Below are 9,300 nucleotides of genomic sequence, written 5' to 3'. Positions count from 1 at the left end.
AGTTTATTTTTTTGTAATTGATGAATTACACACTCAACTCTAACTAGCGCCTGCTTTTCGCCTAAACATTTTAGAGCAGGTAAAGTTTAAGACACCTTAAAAATTCGTGCAAAGCCTTTCTGATTCAAGGTTCTTGCACTGTTCTTTATGTTCCACCTAAACAATAATTAACTTAGGCTGATGAAAATGGCTATAACATTTAATTAATATGACGATTGTGGTTGTATAATCTGCAAATATCATAAAATATTTTTGGGGAGTACATTATTTTGATTTTTACTTCATTTTGTTCTACAAAATAATTACTCCATAATCAGAATATGGGTGCTGATACAGTATTGGTATTCTTAGAGACTCCCAATAACAAGAAAAAATTGTTTAACGCACAAATAAAAAATCTTAAGTGATTAAACAAATAGAAATTTATTAAAATTCCACATTATATTATAGAATGTAAAAAAAATTGTTTGCCTTAAATTGAATGCCTTTAAATGAAAAGAAAAAATATATTTATATAACACAGTTTATATCGAATGACAATTATTTTCTAATGGTATCTATTCTATTTGAAACTAAATACATATTTTGTAAAAAAAAAAGTTATTAATAATAGATTTAAAATTATGGGTGCTTCACATATTATATAAAGACTGCTTTGTATGGTCAATTAATAAAATTGTAAATAGTTAACTTATAAACCATGATAATATTTATAAAATTTATAAATAATTTAAATTGAATTGATCAATTGATTGGAGAAGTTACACGAGTTATTATTATCCGGAAAAAGTTGTAATTAATAACGCCGTAGAATCTGTCAGGCAAACAAAAATTCATTTTCTGTGTGACTTGCTAAACAATAATGTATAATTGGGACGCAATTTGTTGAAGGAATGTGACGCTGTTTTATGTAGACGTGGGTAAAGGGTATCGCAAGTTTATTTAAGGTGGGTTCTGTATATTTTTATGTACAGTGAAATGACAGTTCGCCTGCCGTGACTATGCCTTTTAAATGATATTTTATAGAGCCAACTATACATAAAACTGCGTCATAATTTGTGCTCGTCCTTGGTGGTAGAATTCGGAGTTATTGTGATTATCGTGTTTAAAGACATTTTTAAAATATAACGAAAAGTGTAAATATACGAGAAAGTAAAATTTGTCACAACTACAGTCATAGTTGGTCACAACTCTAGCCTCCCTAAGTTAGTTAGCTGACTTTATTGCATACATATGACAGATAATCCGATAATGTCTAGTTCAAATCATAGCTGTTTGATAATCTTCCAAATGCGCAGATTTTTCCTGAGATGGATCATAATTTGCCGTTTTTCCATCAATTATTTAATATTAAAATCGAACTTTATAAAAGCAATGCATTTTGTCAATTCAATTTCAAAAGGATAGACTTTAAGATCACATTTCGAAGCCTTATTTTCTCACTTCTGTACTGGAGAGAGTGACAATTATTGTTGTATTTCCTAAAATGAGGATAAATTTGCTTTTTGCACTTACTATTCCTATCGTTTTCCGATGCTAGAATTGTGGAAAAAAATGTTTATATATATTATCCAACGAGAAACCACACTAATTTTCCCTTATTCTTGTCAAAATTGATGTACTTTTCGGTACCTCTCAAGTCAAAAGCGGGAAAATGAGGCACTGTAGCCTATTTATGTTACGGTCAAGAAGTCTACTTAGAATAATATCCCTATATGGTGCAATCAAGCAAAATAATAGCAATATTAGATATATTTATATTTTATTTCTGTTAACGATTATTAAAAAGTAATAGATCAGCCCCTTGCTCGAAAAATGGATCGTGTCTCTGATCATGACGCCGCTCATGTCAATCCCTAGGATAACTTTAAAATGCATATCTATGCTATTTCGATAATTCCATTTCGAATATGAACACTATTTATATAAAAAAAAGTTAAAAGTTCTTGAAAATTGGCGTATAGGTTAGTTTAAAAAATACATTTTAAAAAATATATAAAAACCCGAACCGCCATTAATTAGTTTTGTTTAAGTTTTATATTCTTTAAATGCAATTATCGGAGTAGGCAAATGATTTTTAAAGGGATTTCTGAGATAGGTGTGAGTGGCGTCAGAATCAAGAGTCTTGACTAATTTTTTTCGCTAGGGCCTGCCTAACATTAACCCAAAAAGTCACTCGTAAAATTAATAACATAAATATATTATGTTTTAAATATTAATCTTATAAATGATTTTTATTAAAAATTTTTGATTTTTTTTAAAATTTGGTCGTTGGTAATTAATTATCTTTATTGTGTTATATTTTTATGTATTTTATGTGTAATAGTGGCTTTCTTTACGTACTTTTTTTAAATGTTTTAGTTTCTCTTTATATGTATTAATTAAGTCATTAAGTTTATCGAGAAAGTATTGTAATCAATAAAAATTTAATTTAAAAAGATTCAATAGTCGTTTTTATTTATTATTATTTATTACTAAGTTCTAGAACAATCTTTCTCAAAGTGGGCGATAACGCTCCGTTGTAGCGCTGGAGTCATACAGGGGGCGGTAGGGATAATTGCAATTTTCTTTTAATATGTAAGTGAAACCTACCTACTTTGAGGGCGCTGAAAAATAATGGATTCTCGAAGTTGGCGATAGACGAAATAAATTTGAGAACCTTTGTTCTAGAAGGGCTTAGAACAAACTTTCCCTAAACCATCGCGTTCAGTAGTGATCCTTTTCCAGTATTACGAACCTTTCCAAATCACCTCTCCGCTGCTTAATTTAGTGCTTCCCCTTCTGATAGTGGCGTCTTTTACTATAACTATACTCCTTGTCAATATATTCTCAAGCATACATTCTTAGTGTACTCATCACAGGTAATGTTATAGTAATAATACAGTAGAATCTCGATAAGTTAAACCTCGGTAACATAAAAACCTTAGTTACTTCAAAAAATACTACGTTCCCTTCCCATCAGAGCCCAAAACCTCTATAGCTTAAAATACGCAACCTCTATAACTTAAATAAATAATTTCTGTTAGGCCCTCAGTAACTAAAAGAAATGTTTCCACAACCTCTATAACATAAAATTGTGTGAATGAGTCATTTTGAAAGAGTGTCAAAACAAATGGTTTCGATATTTATTGCTTGCACGTTTTTACTTGTTAACGTAAACAATAACATTACCTATTGTTTGCTTTATCTAAATTCTTCAAAGCTTTGCGGTGGTTAGCTTTGTGACAACGACTTACTTGCATCATAAGTTTTTTGATTGTTGTTCTGGAAACATCGCTTTACTTACTGTGTGATAAAACTGTCTTAAAATGAGTACAAAAAGAAAACTAACAACCCTCACCTACGCTGATAAATTAAAAGCTATAGAAGCAGTGAAAAATGGATTGAAAAGGAAAGAAGTTGCGGCTCAATTTGGAATACATGAGAGTACATTGTCTCTCATCATTAAAAAAGAAGCTGAAATCTTGAAGAAACAAGAATCAGGAGGAAATCTTCAATGTAAAAGACAAAAAAATGCCGAATTCCCTAATTTAGAACATCCCATCCTTCTGATGCATTCAATAACATAGACCCTTGATAACTAAAAACCTCTATAACTTAAAATATTTTTTGTTTCCCTTGGACTTTAACTTATCGAGATTCTACTGTACTAAGAATGTTTCAACGTAATGGCCAGAAATATTTTTTGGATTTGTGCTTAATCCAAAGTTTGTCACAGGAAAAATGTATATTTGAAACTCATTTACCTATGCACAGATTTTAAAGCTGATTATTGTACGATATTGCTCGGTTAACGAAAGACAAGTTTTACAAAATAAAATAAATACTGTATGTATAAGCATTAAGTTAATTATGTGGTAATCAATAAGATGGGTGGCTGTGTGGGTATAGCACTTGTATCTGAAACCAAGGTACGCTGGTTCGTATCCTAGTGTGGATAACATTTTTACTTTTAAATTAAATGAATTTTTCCTGTTCTTAAAAATTTTTCACTCTTTTAAATTAAATATATAACCCGCCCTCTTGCTATAAATAACGTCATTTATACATATGTCATAAATAACTATTCTGTCAGGGGGTGGGAATTTAAATAATCATAAATATATCTCAATCTTTAAAATCATGTTCTCCTGCTACAAAATATTAAAAAATATATACAAAAATGACTTGCTTATGCTAAAATTTGAAACTTTTTAATAGGAGAACATGTCATATAGTTTATTTCACTCATATTCTCCTATAACAAAATATTAAAATATGTATTTATAAAATTAAAAAATCGCTCGTTAAGACTAAAATTTGAAATTTTGTTATAGGAGAACATGTTATATATTTTATCCCACTTTTTTATAACATATTCGCCTATTACAAAATCTTAAAAAAATACTCATTTTGCTTGAGCTCCGCGATCTTAGCACCTCATGTGCGGAATTTCGATTGACCAATTATACCATCTGAAAGGTCAGAAATTGGTCATAAAAGGTCAGTTGGTCTCATTAATTGGTCAGCATCAGAAAATTTTTTATTAAAGATTGAAAAAACTCCACCTATGCGCGATCGGGAAGCATTCGCTGATAATTGGTCAGCTAATATAAATAAATAATTGGTCAGTTTAATTTTATATTCAAAAAATAATATAATTTCGAAAAAATTTTCAATTTTTTCAACATTTGTACTAGGAGAACATAAGTGGGAATTAGTAGTTCCTGATAAGGAGAAAGGTGAGTAAGTGTTTTCACCCCGAAAGTCTAAAATTTTATTTTGGCAGAAAGTTATTGGTCTGCCCACTAGAGGTCACACTCACCAAACACGGGTGTGCAGACCACTAACTTTCTGACTTACGAGGTGACAACAATTACCTTGCTATCAGGTACTACTTATTCCGTCCGTCCTTGATGTTCTCCTAGTAGAAATGTGAAAAAAATTGAAGTTTTTGAACGAAAAAAAACTAATTTTTTCATCATTTACTAGGCAAACATGCTGTGGTGGAAATTTGAAAAAAATGAAAATAAAAATAAGATTTTGCTTAAAAGATTTAATGAACTTTTTTTTAATATATGTCCTCACCTAGTTTCGAACCAAGGGACTATTTATTCGAAGTCAGATACGCTAACCATTATACCATTAGGGCTCTGTTATTCGTATTAATAAATAATTATATTCATATTTTCGACTTTCTTAAATTATAACAAAAAGTAAAACTCATTTTCGGAAAATTTTGAGTAGTATTATTACAAAAAAAAATGGCAAACGAAGTTTGAAATACTTACCTATCGTGAATTTCGAAATACTCACCTATTTTTAAGTGAAATAATATTGTATAGCTACAGAGAGATGGGGAAAAATAAAATAAAAACAGGGTTTGAGTTTTCAACTTTATTTAAATGAAATCAAAATACATAAAAACTATTTACGAATTACTTGCACATAATTCCATATAATTAATTTCATCTTAAAAAAATTTTTTTGCATCAACTTTTTTTTTACAAACCAAATACCACACAAAAATAAAATGAAAATCCAAAAAGAATATTACGTATTTACAATCCAACTTCTTTATCTCACCTATATTTTATAAGAATTTGTTTGTACCTTTACTAAAAAAAAATTAATTAGTTAATTAATAATTTTGTTCTGAAAGGAAAAATGGGATAGAATAAAATAAAACAAAATTTAAAATATATAACGATATTTATTTATTTATATTAATTTGAAAACGTTATCCCGAAAATTGATTTTTTACTATATAAAATAACCATTATTATTATTCATTCAAATTTTTTATATGTGACATATGTACAAATATATATAATACAAGTGAAAACAAACAATTGACTGAGTTAATTGTTGAAATACCATGCATAGTCAGTGTTGATTTATTTATCACATTACACATACAAACATGTAACACATACATAACTGATAATCAAGTATAGTACCTATTATAAAATTTCCGCCTAATTGGCGCCCTCACGAGTAAACAGTGATGTTTATGAAAAAAAATTTTACATTTAAACTTTTGTTCTATCTCTAACGATTTACAAGATGGGTCCTACGGACCCAAGACCCAATTCACCTATGATGCTCATTTACGAACTTGACCTCACTTTTTACGTCCTGAGTACGCTGTAAAAATTTCAGCTCGATATCTTTTTTCGTTTTTGAGTTATCGTGTCCACAGACGGACGGATGGACGGACGGACAACCGGAAATGGACTAATTAGGTGATTTTATGAACACCTATGACAAAATTTTTATACTAACATCATTATTTTTAAGCGTTACAAACTTGGGACTAAACTTAATATACTATGTATATTTCATATATACATGGTATAAAAAGAGTGAAAAATTTAAATAAAAGGAAAAATTCATTTTTTTAAAAGTAAAAATTTTATCCATTTTTTTTTTTTGATATGTACTACTATCAAATATACATGCATATTTGATAGTAGTACATATCAAAAAAAAAAAATTATAAAAAAAATATTTCCCCTACTCTGTCTGGTTTATAGTGAAGAGCTGTGCGTAAGTACTCACTGCCCTGATAAAACCATCCGGCTCAAAGCATGCGCGTTACGACAGAGACAACTTTTTTAATTTTTTTTAATATTAAATTAAACTGACCAATTATTTATATTAGCTGACCAATTATCAGCGAATGCTTCCCGATCGCGCATAGGTGGAGTTTTTTATTTTTTCTGCGAATGAGGTGCTAAACTAATTAATTGACCTTGAAAAACTTTAATCTTTAATAAAAAATTTTCTGAGGCTGACCAATTAATGAGACCAACTGACCTTTTATGACCAATTTCTGACCTTTCAGATGGTATAATTGGTCAATCGAAATTCCGCACATGAGGTGCTAAGATCGCGGAGCTTTTTGCTTGCTTTTTTGTTGTATGTATATGCTAAAATTTATTCTTGTTAAATGAAATTTTATAAGATTTTGTAACAGGAGAACATGTTATTTCACAAAAAAAATTAATTGTGTTAGTTCCACTTTCCTACTTATATTATAAAACACTCTTCTGTCAGGGGGTGGGAATTAAAATAACTTACTTATGTGTCGCTTTTGGTACTCATAATAATTATCTAAAAAAATGTGCATTATCTCGGCATAATAATTTAATTAAAACTTAATCAGGACAATATTAGATACGAACCGAGCTACTCTGTAACCGTAGGCGACTGGCCTAGCCACTACGTCACCCTTGACATATTATACTTATCAATAATGTAATATAAATACCTTTTACTCACCTTTTTCAATAAACTTGTTATATTATCATACTCAAGTTGAAACGATTCTCGATTTTGAAGACATGGGATGAGGTAAAAGTTGAATGGAAATAAAACATAAAATCCAACATTATGTGTTTATTATAGTAATAATTCGTAAATTGTATAAATGACTGGGATTATAAACTATACATCATACATTACAATAATAATAAAAATTATAAAATTTAAATATTACTTTTGGATAGATTTGTATACAGTAAAATTTTAATTTTGTATTTTCTACACAAAAATTTGGCCATTGATCATTTTTTTAAAATAATAACATAATATAGATAATAATGTTGTAATGAATACTGTTTATTCTTAAAAAATTTCATTTAAAATCTATAAATGTTTTTAATTAATTTTTCATTTTTCTAGTGTTTTATTAATTAATAATTAATAATAATTATAATTAAAAAATCAAATAATTTAATTTATGAAAGAGTTTAAAATTCTTTAAGTTCTCCCAATCGTAGGAAATCCACGTACTTCTCGGCTAGAGAGCAAAAGGATCCGAAATCAGATTTTTTTCCTATTTATTTTATATTTTTATTTAAAATTTACATATTTTTATTAACGGGTATTATTTATCAGTTTTAATCGAAATTTTAGATCGATTGGAAAAATTGGTAGATATTTTATTAGAAATATATCAACCCCTCCTCCCCGCAACTTCGTTTGCCTAGGAAAATACTTAACCTTTTCGATTAGCTTCGATCAGAGAGACTTTCTTAAATGGCAATTATTTGAGAAAGCACAGGCAGAAATTTTATGAATGTAGAAAATTTAAAGGGTATAAAAATCGGATGGGATTATTTATGCATTTATAAATAATAACAATATCTTGAAGAAAATTTTCGCAATAAGAGTTTTTACTTTACAAACTTGTCCATTTTACAGACTTTCCAATCGATGCACATAAAACAAGATGCATTACAACATTATAAGAAATACATTTTTTCCCTATAAACAAATCTATACCGAAAAAAATCAATTAAAATAAATATTTTCTCTATGGCAGAATTAATTATTTGGCAAAATTTCCACAAAATTTACACCTGAAATATTTTAAATACTTATTTTAAGTATTCATTAATTTTTTTTTTGTTCTTTATAAATTGAGCAAGAAATTTTTTTTATAACTTAAAAATTTCTTATATTATGGAATACGTTTCATACAAATTACAATATTTAAAAAAAAAAAAAAGAAGAAGTTTCTACTTGATGAACGAAACGTATTCACATTATTGATTTAATTGTCAAATCTTAAAAAAATAAAAAAGAATAGAATTATAATATTGAATTAAAAATTCAGCAATTGAACTACTAAAGTTTTAAATTTGTATACAGACAAAATCGGTTATACCAAAATTTCTTATCAGTTTTTGGTAGCTTTTTAGTTCTCAGTTCTCTCTTAGACTACAAACCCATACTAAAATTTTTCGGGTGAAATGATCCACCAGAAATTATGTTGAAAAAGATGCTTCTATATGTAAAAGTAAATTTTAGCACCATGATGTCACATCTCTGCACCAGCAAATATACACGGCATTGCTGGATATTATCTCTGTATTAGTATTCGAAGCGAATTACATAAATACCGAATAGAAATAAATCACGTAGAGCTTCGGAAATTTACGGGAATAAAAAATTATTTTAAACCGCCGTTAGTAGAGTTACCGGATTTATTTCTGTACGGAATTTTTACAATTTGCCTCGAATACTTATGCAGAGTTAGTATCCAGCAATGCTGTACAAATTTTCTGGTGCAGGAGGGAGACACCAAAGGCTGTGACATTTATATTCTCACCTGTACTGCGCAAAACTGACGCCATGGTGCTTAAACTTACTTTTACATATAAGAACATCTTTTTCAACATGATTTCTGGTGGGTCATTTCAACAGAAAATTTTTAGCATGGGCTTGCAGACTATCTGAAGAATAATGATTATTTTAGAGGGAAAAGTTGCATTACATATCGTTTATAACGACTACCAGATATAACGACCATAT

Source organism: Chrysoperla carnea, chromosome 3, assembly GCF_905475395.1.
Source record: "Chrysoperla carnea chromosome 3, inChrCarn1.1, whole genome shotgun sequence".
NCBI classification, from domain to species: Eukaryota; Metazoa; Arthropoda; class Insecta; order Neuroptera; family Chrysopidae; genus Chrysoperla; species Chrysoperla carnea.
This window is presented reverse-complemented; position numbering follows the sequence as displayed.